Source organism: Portunus trituberculatus, chromosome 46, assembly GCF_017591435.1.
Source record: "Portunus trituberculatus isolate SZX2019 chromosome 46, ASM1759143v1, whole genome shotgun sequence".
NCBI classification, from domain to species: domain Eukaryota; kingdom Metazoa; phylum Arthropoda; class Malacostraca; order Decapoda; family Portunidae; genus Portunus; species Portunus trituberculatus.
The window spans coordinates 1552802-1568843 of NC_059300.1; positions in this window are offsets into that span (position 1 = coordinate 1552802).

The following is a 16042-nucleotide window of genomic DNA, read 5'->3' on the forward strand; positions in this document are numbered from 1 at the left end:
GCAAAACAAGATCGACATGTTGGTCTTGTTCAGTCGATTTGCGACTTTGTGATGTCACAGAGAAAGGCTTGAAAATGTGGTGTCCGATGTAGAGAAGAATATGTTGGAGTTCGTGAGGAAAAATGAGTACATTTAGGATCCTAAAAATGAATTATAGAGAGAAAAAAAAAAAAGTGTACGCAAATTGACGTTCGATGGTATAGCTGCCAAGCACAGCTTACCTAGCCAGGGACTGTATCCTTAAACATTTTCTTTTCCATTGAAGCTTCCGGTTCGCCAAAAGAACTGCAACTATCTCTTTATCATCGTCATCGGAGTAAGACATATCTTGTTGGGTAGCTGTTTGTTTACACTCACTTCTCACCAATACTTTACAATCACTATGGGTGAACGTGTTCCGACTAGAAGGGCCCTGTCAGTACTTCTTGCGATTTGCAATAATGGAATTTCCGTCGCTTATTGATTTGTGTGAACCCGCCAGTGTTAGGTTAAGTTTTGCTTTCTGGGCCCTTCATGAATGAGCCACGAGGAAGAAATACCAAAGATAAACTTGAAAACATATCTGTTAGCTTTTGACGAACTAAACCAATAAGATATAGGAATCAGAAACAAAAAGTGTATGATAACACTGTGGACTGAAAGAAGACATATATAGGCACAAAGGAACTAATTAAAACAATTAAAGTGAAAGTTAAAAATAAAAACAACATATTTGAATTTCAACAAAAATGAAGTGGAAGCTGAAGCCAAGGCATATTCCATGAACTGTGGAGCTGGCTTGTTGGGTGGGGAGGTGCTAGGTGGTGGAAGGGGCACTGGTGGTGGGCTACGGTCAATGTCTGTTTCCCCACTCTCCATAGCTGGCTTATGGAAGGTGAGTGTGCTTGGCTAATTGTGCGTAGAAATGTCCTCAAGTGTTTTCCTTTTGATAATGTTGAAATGTAATTAGTCTAATCTGTCAATGGAACCACAAAAAGTCCCAAAAACACTTTATTTTCTCGCTATAACTGTTTTCCAAGCTTACATTACCGACTGTTTCATACTATGGTTCATTGTCTCGAGTCTTCTGCAAGTACAACCCAGCCTGTCCAACCACGGCCTTCTAACCACGGCCTTCGTATGAGACGGCCTTCGTATGAGAAGGCCGTGGTCCAACACGCGTGACGCCTTTATTCTACCTTGCCCGGGACGAGTCAGAAGTTCAGTGTGCGTGTGGCTAACTGTGAGCGATTGTTATCAGTGTTAAGACTACCACTTTACTTTTATTGCAAGAGGATAAAGATCAAAGAACATACAGCTATGTTTGCAAATACGGCTCCACACAATCTCCAGAGTGTGACAGACTTGGAATGTCTGGTAAGGTTGGCTTGTGTCGGCTTACTTATGCCCGTAGGGATTGTAGCACACACACACACACACACACACACACAAATCCGAGTGTGAGAAAACACCTGATGAAATTTATAGCTAAATAATGATACAGGTAGGGTCGTGTGTTATGTCAACATACAGGCTAGCTGAAGTGCCAGTAGGTTGTCCATATTTACGAGTATATCATTATCTGCTTTTCACTCATTTAAGGCGGGTTCACAAGTGATAGTTTGATACTGAAATTACAAGAGACCACCGCTTTAGCATCGTCATTGGAGGATGACATCTTGGCGGGTAGCTGTTTGTGTATGTACAATCGCTTCCCGCGAAGGCACCAGTTAGTCGATACTTTCCAGTCGCTATGTGTAATGTGTTCCGACTAGAAGAGCTCAGTCGATACTCCTAGCGACTTGCAATCTCAGTCGCAAATTAGCACGTGTGAACCCGCCTTTATATGCAAGCCAGACATGTCACCATTTGGACTGCAAATATAATATTTCATATTTGACGGTGAAATATGCCCACAATTGTCTGGTTATCCCTTTTGGGTTCTGTTACAGTTTCGTACAATAAACTCTAGATAGTTTTTGCCACCCTTAGGTTGTTGTTCTTACTATTTACAACATTTTCAGTAAGTACACTACCTCCCACAAATGAATAATAACGCTGCAATAGGTCCGGGAATGTGCGGTGTTCAGTGAGTTTTCTCCAGCAAGCTGCGGCGAGCCTCGGAGCTCCATGACACTCGGAAATGAGCAGTACACTGACTTGCATTTGTTTTTAGCTGGGGTTTGTGGGTAACTGCTGAATAGGATTCTTATTGTGTCTATAGTTCTTTTGTCCAATGACGTGCCACCACCTCTTAAAACCACGAGCTGCGCCAATGAGGATTTGCTATAGGTATTCGTAGGCGGGGCACAGCTGGGCAGACAGGTGCATAAAGACATCTGTGTGCGCAGTTCAGCCATGGCCACCGTTGACATTAGTTGTAAATGTTGCGAATTTGATTCCTGGGAAATCATCGTTCCTGCTGTCCCCGTGGAGGACAGTGAACTTAACGATAATTGAGAAGATGATGTCCCACAGCCAGGACCTTCAACCTTTCTTTAAGGTATTGTGAGGAGGGGTATTGCTAGAGATAGGGCATATTGTGTCAACCTATAAGAGAACCGGTGTGACGCTCAGCGGCGGTGTGGGAGGGGGGGGGAGCAACTCCAAAGCAAGGACACGGTAGGTTAGGTTAATGTTAGGGTTAGGTTAGTGTTCTAGGGGGGGTCCTCGGGGGCCAGCCCCTCCGGCTAGGATACGATAGTTTAAGGTTAGGTTAGGTTTATGTTAGGGTTAGGTTAGTGTTATAGGGGGGTCCGGGGGCCGCAACCCCGACTAGGAAACGTTAGGTTAGGTTAGTGTTATGGGGGAGGTCCGGGGGGATGGGCCCCCCCCCGTCTAGGATACGTTTATGTTAGGGTTAGGTTAGTGTCCTAGAGGGGAAAGGTTATGTAATGTAAAACTTCCCTACATTTAGGGATATTTTCCTAGATTTGGAGAAACTTCTCTAGATTTAAGAAAATATCCTTAGATTTAGGGAAATTCTTCAAATATGTAGGGAAATTTCCTTAGATTTTTCAAAAAGCCATATATCACACATATATGTCTCCCCCACCCAAAACCCCCTGATTCCCCAAAGGCCCTCAAGCTTGTTGGAGGGGTTTGGGGGGTGATGGTAGAGATAAGGGATATTGTATTAAACTAAAAATTTGTTGTGAAAAAGAAAAAAAAAGATTATGGCTGCTACCTTACTTGCTTACCTGTCTTACTAATTGCCATGTTTCACTCATCTATTTATCTAATTGATCTGTTTTTCTCACTGCCATTAACCTGTTTCACTGACCCGTCTCTTACCCGTCTTGCTTACCTGTCTCACTTGTAAACCTGTCTCACTCACTACCCAGTCTAGCTCACTCATCTGTCTAATTAATTTGTTTTTGTCACCCGTTTCGTTACCTTTACTCATTATGTTTCATTAACCTGTTTTTACTCACCTGTCTCGCTTACTTTATTCATTATCTGTCTCGTTAACCTGTTTTTCTCACCCGTCTCTCATTAACCTGTGTCACTTACTCATAACATAACATACATAACATAAATAATAGGATAACAAAGGGCCACCAGGGCCAATCTAGGTTATCCTGTATCAGTCGCACAGCGACCTCATCATCAGTACTTAAAGATACACTTACAAGTACACAATACATTATATACTAATTCTAAATATTTGGCCCATTAACAGGGCTAAGTCCTGCAGCGAAATCCTCTACAATTTGTGGTCCCCATACATGGGGATCATGTCTTGTTTAACTATAGTAAATTTCTTATAAAAACTATCATGCAGTGCTATACATAATTATAAATCTAATAAATTTAAGTGCTTATCTAATCTGTTTTAAACATTGTCAAACTAGTGCTATTTACAACCGTCTCTGGCAATGCATTCCAGAAGTCTACCACCCTATGACTAAAGAAATATTTTCTTATATCTAACCTGCAGCCTTGCTTTCTAATCTTCCTGCCATGATTTCTAATCCTATTTCCTCCTCTAAGGTAAAGAAAGATCTCACATCTATGTAGTTTGTATCTGAGAACATTTTAAATAACTATCATATCCCCTCTTATACATCTCCTCTCAAATGAACATGTTTAATTCCTTTAATCTATATCTATACTCCAGGCGCTTTAATGCTGGTATCATCCTAGTTGCTCTTCTCTGAACTGCTTCTAACATGTTGATATCCTGCCTATAGTGGGGTGACCAGGCCTGTATGCAATACTCTAAATGGGGCCTAACATAGGAATTATATAAGCTACGCACCACTTCCTTACTTTTATAACTAACATTTCTATTTATAAAACCCAGGATCCTATTTGCCCTATTTCTTGCTTCTAAACATTGCTTTGAAAATTTCATAGTCCTGTCTATCACTACTCCTAAATCCTTTCCTTCCTCTACTGCCTCTAGCCAACATCCCTCCATCTCATAGTTAAAGTTTGTGTTGTCTTTACCTAAATGCATAACCTGACACTTTTTAGAATTAAACTCCATCTGCCACCTGTCTGCCCATGCTATCAGCCTGTCCAGGTCTCGTTGTATTCTGTAATTGTCCTTTTCACCCTGTACTGCACATGCTATCTTAGTATCATCTGCAAACTTTGATACTTTGCTACTAATTCCTATATCTAAATCGTTAATGTACACCAAGAAAAGAAGAGGTCCTAGCACTGATCCTTGGGGTACCCACTAACCACTTCCTTCCACTCAGACATTGCCCCATTTAATACTACTCTCTGTTTCCTATCAGAAAGCCATTCACTAATCCAATCAACTAACCTACCCCTATCCCATGTAGTCTCAATTTGTACACTAGCCTCCTATGCGGTACCTTATCAAACGCCTTGCTAAAATCTAGATATATAACATCTATGCTATTTCCATCATCTAACTCCTTGGTAATATATTCTAAGATATCGAGCAAATTTGTAAGACAGGACCTCCCTGATCTAAAGCCATGTTGGGTATCTCTAATTAATCTATTCTCATTTAAATGCTCCCAAATACTACCCTTAATGATTTTCTCTAGTATCTTACATACTATACTAGTTAAACTGATCGGTCTATAATTATTCGCATCATCCTTCCTACCTTTTTAAATATTGGAGTAACATTAGCTAACTTCCAGTCCTGAGGTATCTCAGCAAACCTAAGTGATCTTTCAAAGATTAACTTAAGTGCTTCAGAAATACTGTCTACACCCTCCCTAAGTACTCTGGCATGTAGCTCATCAGGACCACTAGCTTTCCTATCGTCTAGTTCAAGAATAAATTTCCTAATAATTCCCGGTTTTATATCAATATTTTCTAAAGCTCTTAAACTACTCGTCGCACTGTTTGTAACAGGATTTCCTATTCTTTCCTAGTAAATACTGAAGAAAATTGTTCATTCAATAATTCTACTATGTCTTCATTTTGATCCACTACTACACCATCTTTTCTGAGTGGTCCAATCCTATCCTTATTTCTTTTATCACTGACCTTGTAATAACTATATAATTTTTGGGATCTTTACTCCCAGCTCTAGCTAGTTTTATCTCTGCCTGCCTTTTACTTTTTTTATAACCTTACTCAAATCATCTCTGACCTGTCTGTACCTAATCAAATCTACATCTTCCCACTTTTCTGCAACTCTCTGTATGCCCTCTTCTTCTCTCTGATCTGGCTACCTATCTCATGAGTCCACCATAATGGCTTCCTGTTTCTCTGCCTTATATCTTTATAAGGGATACACTGCATCACTATACCCTTTACTACAACCTTAAAAATATCCCACATCTCCTGTGCAGTTTTATTTCCAAAACTATCTTCCCAGTTTACCTCTCCTAATAACTGACGTAATCTACCATAATTGCCTTTCTGATAGTTTGGGACTCTAGTCTTATTCACTATATTATCCCTACTGGAATTAATGATAAATCTAATTATATGATGGTCACTGTTTGCTAAAGTCTCTCCTACCTCAACTTCCTTTAAACAATGCTCAATATTTGTTAGTACTATGTCTAAAACCTTCCTCCCCCTAGTAGGTTTATCTACCATCTGCACTAAATAGTTATCCTGAAAACTTTCCATAAACTTATTTTCACTAGCATCTCCTACCATCCTCTCCCAGTTTACTGACTTAAGATTAAAATCCCTAAGATAATTGTCTGACTAGTACACCCCTATTTATCTCATCTACCATAAGGTTGTCTACCTCTGCTGACTGGTTAGGTGGTCTATAAAAGCTCCTACTCTAATAACCTTACTTTTGTTTACTCTAACATCCAGCCATAAGGACTCTACTCTGTGATCTACCTTAATACCATTAACCTGACTGGAAATGAAGGATTTTTACATAAATAACTACTCCTCCACCTATCCTACCAATTCTCTGGTGTAAATACATAATGTATCCATCTACTTCATATTCTTTCCTATTTTCCTAAACTTTTCCTCATTTACCCATGCCTCTGTGACACATACAACATCTAAATCCTCCTCAACTATATAACTAGATAACTCGTCCTTCTTGTTCCTAAGACTCCTGGCATTTACATAAAAACATTTAAGTCCAGCTACCTTCCTAGATGCTGTCTCCTTATTTGGAATCCTAATCTTATTCTCTCCTATTTGCACCTGGAAATCTTTCCTAATCTTTTCACTATCTCTGTTTATCCTATCTAATTTATGTCTAGCATCTTTCTTCTGGAATGCATTTGCTACCTCACCCCCTACACTCCATCCCAACTCCCCCCTCAGGTCATCTCTGACCTGTCTGTACCTAATCAAATCTACATCTTCCCCACTTTTCTGCAACTCTCTATATGCCCTCTTCTTCTCTCTGATCTGGATACCTATCTCATGAGTCCACCATAATGGCTTCCTGTTTCTCTGCCTTATATCTTTGTAAGGGCTACACTGCATCACTATACCCTTTACTACAACCTTAAAAATATCCCACATCTCCTGTGCAGTTTTATTTCCAAAACTATCTTCCCAGTTTACCTCTCCTAATAACTGACGTAACCTACCATAATTGCCTTTCTGATAGTTTGGGACTCTAGTCTTATTCACTATATTATCCCTACTGGAATTAATGATAAATCTAATTATATGATGGTCACTGTTTGCTAAAGTCTCTCCTACCTCAATTTCCTTTAAACAATGCTCAATATTTGTTAGTACTATGTCTAAAACCTTCCTCCCCCTAGTAGGTTTATCTACCATCTGCACTAAATAGTTATCCTGAAAACTTTCCATAAACTTATTTTCACTAGCATCTCCTACCATCCTCTCCCAGTTTACTGACTTAAGATTAAAATCCCTAAGATAATTGTCTGACTAGTACACCCCTATTTATCTCATCTACCATAAGGTTGTCTACATCTGCTGACTGGTTAGGTGGTCTATAAAAGCTCCTACTCTAATAACCTTACTTTTGTTTACTCTAACATCCAGCCATAAGGACTCTACTCTGTGATCTACCTTAATACCATTAACCTGACTGGAAATGAAGGATTTTTACATAAATAACTACTCCTCCACCTATCCTACCAATTCTCTGGTGTAAATACATAATGTATCCATCTACTTCATATTCTTTCCTATTTTCCTAAACTTTTCCTCATTTACCCATGCCTCTGTGACACATACAACATCTAAGTCCTCCTCAACTATATAACTAGATAACTCGTCCTTCTTGTTCCTAAGACTCCTGGCATTTACATAAAAACATTTAAGTCCTGCTACCTTCCTAGATGCTGTCTCCTTATTTGGAATCCTAATCTTATTCTCTCCTATTTGCACCTGGAAATCTTTCCTAATCTTTTCACTATCTCTGTTTATCCTATCTAATTTATGTCTAACATCTTTCTTCTGGAATGCATTTGTTACCTCACCCCCTACACTCCATCCCAACTCCCCTCCAGACATCCACTCAGCACATCCACACCCTTCCTACTCAGATGCACACCATCCCTAGCATACAAATCCCTTGCCATAGAACCTATCCCATACATCCACAAAGCTGACACCCACATCCTTACACATCCCTTTTACCCGATCATTCACACCAATGGCCCTAGACAACCATTCCCTGCTAACTTACACACGAGGCAAGATTCCTGACACTACACACCTACCACTCTCCCTTATCTTGCCTAACATTTCCCGAAATCTTGCCACTAACTCCTCCGACCCACCTGCTCTGACTTCGTTCCCACCTATGTGCAAAACTACTACACCCTCCCTCTCCATCCCCCCAACCCTCTTCTGCACCTCCTCACTCACTGCCTTCACACCTGCACCAGGCATACACACGTTCGTCCTCCTATCCCTGTCTTTCCCACAGAAAGTGCTATCTAAATACCTAACCTGAGAGTCACCCACCACACACACCTGAGGTGTGCTAGGCACAACCCTCCTCCTCCTCTCCTCTACCCCCTTCTTTCTCCTTTCACTCACCACAACCACTTCATTCACTCCACTCTCACTCTCACTCTCCCCCTTCCCCTCCCCCTCCAACAAACCGAACCTATTTTCACACTCAACAGGTTTAGTCCTATCCTCCCTAACTGCCTCTGCTTTCCTTCCCCTCGCAACCTGCCATCTCTGCCCACCCTGACTACTATCTTTCCCAGTCTGGCTCGCCTGCTCCCTCTTCCCCACTCATCTGTCTAATTAATATATTTTTTTTCACCTGTCTGTCATCAACCTATGTCATTCGCTCATCTGTCTAATTAATGTTTTTTTTCACCTGTCTCACTCATTAACCTGCCTCACTCATAAATTTGTCTCACTCACCTGCTCCACTCACCTGTTTCAAAAAGTCATTTATTAATACATCCTTCTGTTTTTTTTTTTTTTTTAGTTATAAACTTTGTGTTTCTTCGTGGTTCTTTCTCAGTTTCTTCGTGGTTCTTCTCTCTCTCTCTCTCTCTCTCTCTCTCTCTCTCTCTCTCTCTCTCTCTCTCTCTCTCTCAGGAAATATCTCAAACTCTCTTCTATAACAGTTTCTCTCTAAGAATTAAGAGAGAGAAAAATGAGTTTTCTCCATGTACTGTAGGTTTTAAGTTTTTTCTTTTCCTTTTTTGTATCAGAATGATTCATTGTGTTGTTATGTATGTGTCGAGGAGCAGATTGTTCTAGGAGAAAAAAATATGAGTCCGTGTAGCCTTGTCCAGTGCCATTGTTCATCTTGTTCTTGTTTTGTATTAACACGAGGGAAGCTGTGAGGAGTGGCGAAAGATAGGATAAACATTCGAGGCAAGTTCCGCGACATTGTATCGACTCGTGTAATGAAGCACCGTCAGTACACATGCACACGCGCCCGCACGCACACACAGTTTTTCAATATTAGATCTATAGAAGAGGAGTTAGATAGAGTTATAGCGGAGAATGATACCTTCAAAAAAGAAATCTACATGCTAACGAAAGAGAACAAGGAATTACTGAAAGAGAAAGTGGAAATGGAAAAAGAAAATCAGCATCTAAGGAAACAGTGTGACGAAATGAAGGCTAAACTACTTGAAATGGAAAAGAAAATATCCAAATGTGACTTAGGGAAGGAGGAGTGCCTCAACCTAATTGATGCTAGAATGAAGGAAGTGAAACATGAAAATGAAGAAGTACAGAAGTCCTTCAAAGAGATAATGAAAAAGCAAGAAGAAAATAAAGTGATTACACAGAGTGAAATGGTTAAGGCTTTGAAAGAAAATGAGTATGTGGTGAGAGATATTGCTGAAAAGAAAAAATGCTTGATCATAACAGGTTTAAGAGAGGAAACTAACAGGAATTGGCTAGATAGAAAGGATAAGGAAAATGACAGGATAAAGTTTTTACTGAATAAGATCTCTGAGGAGGACAAATGCCTATATTCTGAAATAGAGGAAAGTGTGAGACTAGGAGCTTATGAAGAAGGCAAGAGTAGACCATTAAAATTGAAATTAAAGTCTCAGGTGGCAGCTGAGGCCTTACTGAGGAGGACCTGGAAACTTAAAGACTACGAGGAAACCAAAACAATTTACATAAGAAGAAATATGACACAAGAGGAAAGAATGAAAATGAGAGAGCTTGTAACTGAAGTGAGAGAGAAAAATGAGGAAAGAACCGAGGAGGAAAAGACCAAGTTTTTTTTGGAGGATGAGAAATGGGAGGCTAAAGAAGTGGTGGATAAAACAGACGTAATAGACATTACATGGAAGAAAGAGACTAGGAATGGAATACAAGTGACTTACATGAATATAGATGGATTTCTGTCTAAGAGGCTAGAATGTATGGATTACCTAAGAAATAACGAACCGGACATAATGTGTGTAGTGGAAACAAAGTTAAGGCCCGAAATAAAGCTAGATTGGTTTGATGTAAAACACTACAAAGTATGGAGAAATGATAGAAAAAATAAAGGAGGTGGTGGTATAATGGTTCTTACTAAGGAATATCTGATAGTGAAGGAGGTGAACTTTAGTAAGGGAAATGAGGAAGTGATAAGTATGCTTATAACAGATGGTAAGAGGGACATTAATATTATAACAGTATACATACCACCCAGAACCAGTGCTTGGAATTATGAACATTATCAAGAGTTGATGAGAAATACTCTAGACAGAATAAAACAGGAACTCACCAGAATGGATAGAGTGATGATAGTCGGGGACTTTAACTGTAAGGAAATAGTGTGGGAAGACTACGAAGTGGTGAATGGTGGTGAGTGGGCAGAGGAATTGTTAAACGTAGCAACAAATAACTTGATGACACAGTGGGTGAGATCACCAACAAGGTGCAGGGTTGGATTCGGTATTCACCAGGGGCATCTCCCTAAAAGAGGAAATGAACATGAATGTCCTTTGGGGAAAAGCGACCATGATGTCCTAAGATTTGAGCTGGATACGGAATTAAGCATGGAAAAGAGTGTGAAGGAAAAATTAAATTGTCATGGCAAATTACAACCATATAAGAGTGTTCTTAAATGAAATTGACTGGTCTGTGGTGTACCAGGAAGTGGATATGCAATTGAAATATGATAAATGTATGGATTTATATAACTGTGCTGTGAAGAAGTTTGTGCCATATCACAGAATGAGGACTTTAAATAATAAACAGTGGTTTAATGGAAATTGTGAAGAAGCAAAGAAGAACAAAGAAAAGGCATGGAAGAAACTTAAGAAAAACAGTGATTTATTATCAAGAGAAGTTTACAAAACAGCAAGGAATAGATATGTTGAAGTAAGGAGAACAGCACAAAAGAAATATGAACAGAGAGTGGTGGAAAACTGTGATAGTGACCCCAAAATGTTTTAGAAATTCATAAATGGAAAATTAAATAAAAGGGAGGCAATAGAAAAAGTAAAAGTTGGGGAAGAAGTATATGAGGATGCTAGAGATATAGCCGAAATATTGAACGACAACTTTTGCAAAGTGTTTACTAAGGAGTAGCATTTTACAGGAGAAAGGCCTACGGAAATAAAGCAAATGCACGACATCATAGATACTAAAGAAGATATAAGGAAAATTATAAGTAACTTGGATATTAATAAATCAATGGGGCCTGATGGCATATCTGGGAGCTTGCTGAAAGAATGTAAATATCAATTGTTGAACCCCATATTTGATATTGTGGAAACCTCCATACGAACAGAAATAGTCCTAAAAGAGTGGAAAAGAGCTGACCTTGTGCCTATATATAAGAATGGAAGTAGAATGGAACCATTAAGTTACAGACCAGTATCGTTGACTAGTATATTGTTCAAGGTATGTGAAGAAATAATTAAAGCAAAGTGGAGTGAGTATCTAGAAAGTGAAAACATTCTGAGTGAAAGGCAGTTTGGTTTCACAAAAGGAAGATCGTGCGTATCCAATTTATTATGTTTTTATTCAAGAGTGACTGACATACTACAACATAGAGGGGGATGGGTGGATGCTATTTACCTGGACTTGAGAAAGGCCTTTGATAAAGTGCAGCACAATAGACTGATGTGAAAACTAAAGAAAATTGAAGGAGTAAATGATAAACTAGCAAAATGGATGGAAAATTACTTAGTGGGAAGAGAAATGCGAACAGTGGAGAAAGGAAGGAAGTCAGAGTGGAAAAAGGTAACCAGTGGAGTTCCACAAGAGTCAGTGCTTGGTCCCATCATGTTTTTGATTTATGTTAATGATATGCCAGTAGGAATTGACAGTTACATGAATATGTTTGCGGATGATACTAAAATTATGAGGAGAGTAAAGAATGTGGAAGATTGTAACAAGTTACAGGAAGATCTTGATAAAATATATGAGTGGAGTAAAGAGTGGCAGATGGAATTTAATATAAACAAGAGCCATGTTATGAAAATGGGAAGAAGTAGATACAGACCAAACAGGGATTACAGGCTGGGAGATGAGAAAACTGAAGAGACCAATGAGGAGAAAGACTTAGGAGTAACGTGCAAAACACTCTGTCACTGGAGAAACACATAAACAAGATATTTTGGAAAACATATAATATGCTTCAAAATATTGGTCTTGCATTCCACTACCTAGATGAAGGAATGATGAAGATACTATGCACTTTAATAAGACCCCAGTTAGAATATGCAGCTTGCGTCTGGTCACCACACATGAAAAATGTGAAGAAGGTGGAAAGGGTACAGTGCCAACAAGGATGGTACCAGGATTCAAGGAGTTAGACTATGAGGAAAGACTGAGGGAGCTGTGGCTGACCACATTAGAAGAGAGAAGAACAAGAGGAGACATGATAACTATGTATAAATTGGTGAACAAGATTGACATATTGGACAGAGAATTGATAAAGGTGACCACAAGTAATCATCTCCGAGGACATGGAAAAAAACTAATAAAAGACATGTTTAAATACGGTAAGGCCTATAGCACCTGTAAGCATACTTGAAGAGTGTATGGGAAGCTGTTCAGCTTGATTAGTGGCGCAGGCAATTTTATTTATAGTGGTACCCATATTAGGGCCCATATCACCACCCAAGCTCATCTTGAGTGTAACCACCTAAAACCTGGGTATCATGGTGACATGTAGGTAACTTTAAACCACTCGATAAATGGGAAAGTGTTTTAAGGCTGTACGCGGTGGGATTGAATCAGTGGACGTCTGCCTGATCCCACGCTCACCACCTTATCCACTATGCCACCGCCTCCCTAAATGACGTGAGAAAGTACAGTTTCCCGCATCGTAGTATTGATAAGTGGAATAAACTGAGCAGTGATGTCGTGGACGTGGTGTGTGTCAATCAGATGAAAGAGAGATATAACAGGAGTAGACAAGGAGACAGGACACAGAGAGCTTAGCTCGGGCCCTGTAATACACAAATAGGTAAATACAAATAGGTAAACACACACACACACACACACACACACACACACACACACACACACACACACACACACACACACACACACACACCGGTAGCTCAGTGGTTAGAGCTCTGGCTTCACAAGCCAGAGGACCGGAGTTTGATTCCTCGGCCGGGTGGAGATATTTGGGTGTGTCTCCTTTCACGTGTAGCCCCTGTTCACCTAGCAGTGAGTAGGTACGAGATGTAAATCGAAGAGTTGTGACCTTGTTGTCCCGGTGTGTGGTGTGTGCCTGGTCTCAGGCCTATCCGAAGATCGCAAATAAGGAGCTCTGAGCTCGTTCCGTAGGGTAACGTCTGGCTGTCTCGTCAGAGACTGCAGCAGATCAAACAGTGAAACAGTGAAACACGGGGAAGAAGTATATGAAGATGCTGGAGATATAGCTGAAATTTTGAATGACAACTTTTGCAAAGTGTTTACAAAGGAGGAGCATTTTATGGGAGGAAGGCCTATGGAAATAAAGCAAATGCAGGACATCATGGTTACTAAGGAAGATGTAAGGAAAATTATAAGCAATCTGGATATTAATAAATCAATGGGGCCTGATGGCATATCTAGGAGGTTGCTAAATGAATGTAAGGATCAATTGTTGAACCCCGTATTTGATATTGTGGAAACCTCCATACGAACAGGATTAGTCCCGAAAGAGTGGAAAAGAGCTGACATTGTGCCTATATATAAGAATGGTAGTAGAACAGAACCGCTAAATTATAGACCACTATCGTTGACTAGTATATTGTGCAAGGTATGTGAAGAAGTAATTAAAGCTAAGTGGAGTGAGTATCTAGAAAGTGAAAACATTCTGAGTGAAAGGCAGTTTGGTTTCAGAAAAGGAAGATCGTGTGTATCCAATTTATTATGTTTTTATTCAAGAGTGACTGACATGCTACAACATAGAGAGGGATGGGTGGATGCCATCTGCCTGGACTTGAGAAAGGCCTTTGGTAAAGTACCACACAATAGACTGATGTGGAAACTAAAGATGATTGGAGGAGTAAATGATAAACTAGCAAAATGGATGGAAAATTACTTAATGGGAAGAGAAATGAGAACAGTGGTGAGAGGAAGGAAGTCCGAGTGAAAGAAGGTAACCAGTGGAGTTCCACAAGGGTCAGTGCTTGGTCCCATCATGTTTTTGATTTATGTTAATGATATGCCAGTAGGAATTGACAGTTACATGAACATGTTTGCGGACGATACTAAAATTATGAGGAGAGTAAAGATTGTGGAAGATTGTAACAAGTTACAGGAAGATCTTGATAAAATATATGAGTGGAGTAAAGAGTGGCAGATGGAATTTAATATAGACAAGACCCATGTTATGAAAATGGGAAGAAGTAGATACAGACCAAACAGGGATTACAGGCTGGGTGATAAGAAAATTAAAGAGACCAATGAGGAGAAAGACTTAGGAGTAACTGTGCAAAATACCTTGTCACCGGAGAAACACATTAACAAGATTTTTGGAAAACATACATCATGCTTCAAAATATTGGCCTTGCATTCCACTACCTAGATGAAGGAATGATGAAGAATATATTATGTACCTTAATAAGACCCCAGTTAGAATATGCAGCATGTGTCTGGTAATCGCATATAAAGAAAAATGTGAAGAATGTGGAAAGGGTACAGAGGCTTGCAACAAGGATGGTACCAGGACTCAGGGAGTTAGACTATGAGGAAAGACTGAGGAAGCTGGGGCTGACCACATTAGAAGAGAGAAGAACAAGAGGAGACATGATAACTATGTATAAATTGGTGAACAAGATTGACATACTGGATGGAGAGTTGATAAAGGTGACCACAAGTAATCATCTCCGAGGACATGGAAAAAAGCTAATAAAGGACATCTGTCTAAATGACGTGAGAAAATACAGTTTCCCGCATCGTAGCATCGATAAGTGGAATAAACTGAGCAGTGATGTCGTTGACGCGGTGTGTGTCAATCAGATGAAAGAGAGATATGACAGAAATGGACAAGGTGACAGGTCACAGAGAGCTTAGCTCGGGCCCTGTAATACACAAATAGGTAAATACAAATAGGTAAATACACACCTGTATTAAAATCTGAAAGCCCAATTGTTATGTATTTACTGAGTTGCTTGTGTTTTATTGTTGCAAGCCCATATCACGCGATCACTCTTTTCCTGCGATATTGCATTATGCGACAGCATTTTCATAGTCCTGTTGCGGTAAATGCTAGCACATGGTGTCTAGTCCAGTTCCTTCCTTATTTTCGTTATTTTTTTTAGAAGATTTACAAAAGTTTTTTTTTTTTAATAGTTAGTATGTACTGAACACAAAAACCAATGGTGCCATTTTATTTGGGGTTTCTATGGTGGAATTTTGATGGAGTCTTTGAATATCAAAATGACTAATGTTTAAGAACTAAATTTACTAATATCTTTGAAGGTAAGCAGTGTAATGTATTGCTTTTACGCTAAATATACAATTAAGGGATGAGAAATCCAAGAAGTTAACTGCATTTATTTCAATTTAACATGAACAAAGATTTTTAGAGAAAATACCTTTTTAGTGATAAACCTACAACTATAAAATGAAAATATATTTCTTCTCTAGACCAACTTGTAATAAGGATACGGAAATACATGTCAAACATATTGCACATACATTTACTGCAACCATGGTTTGTTTTTGCCTGTTTCACTGTAAAATTGCAATAATTACTCTCAACACACAAATGTATAATCTACATATA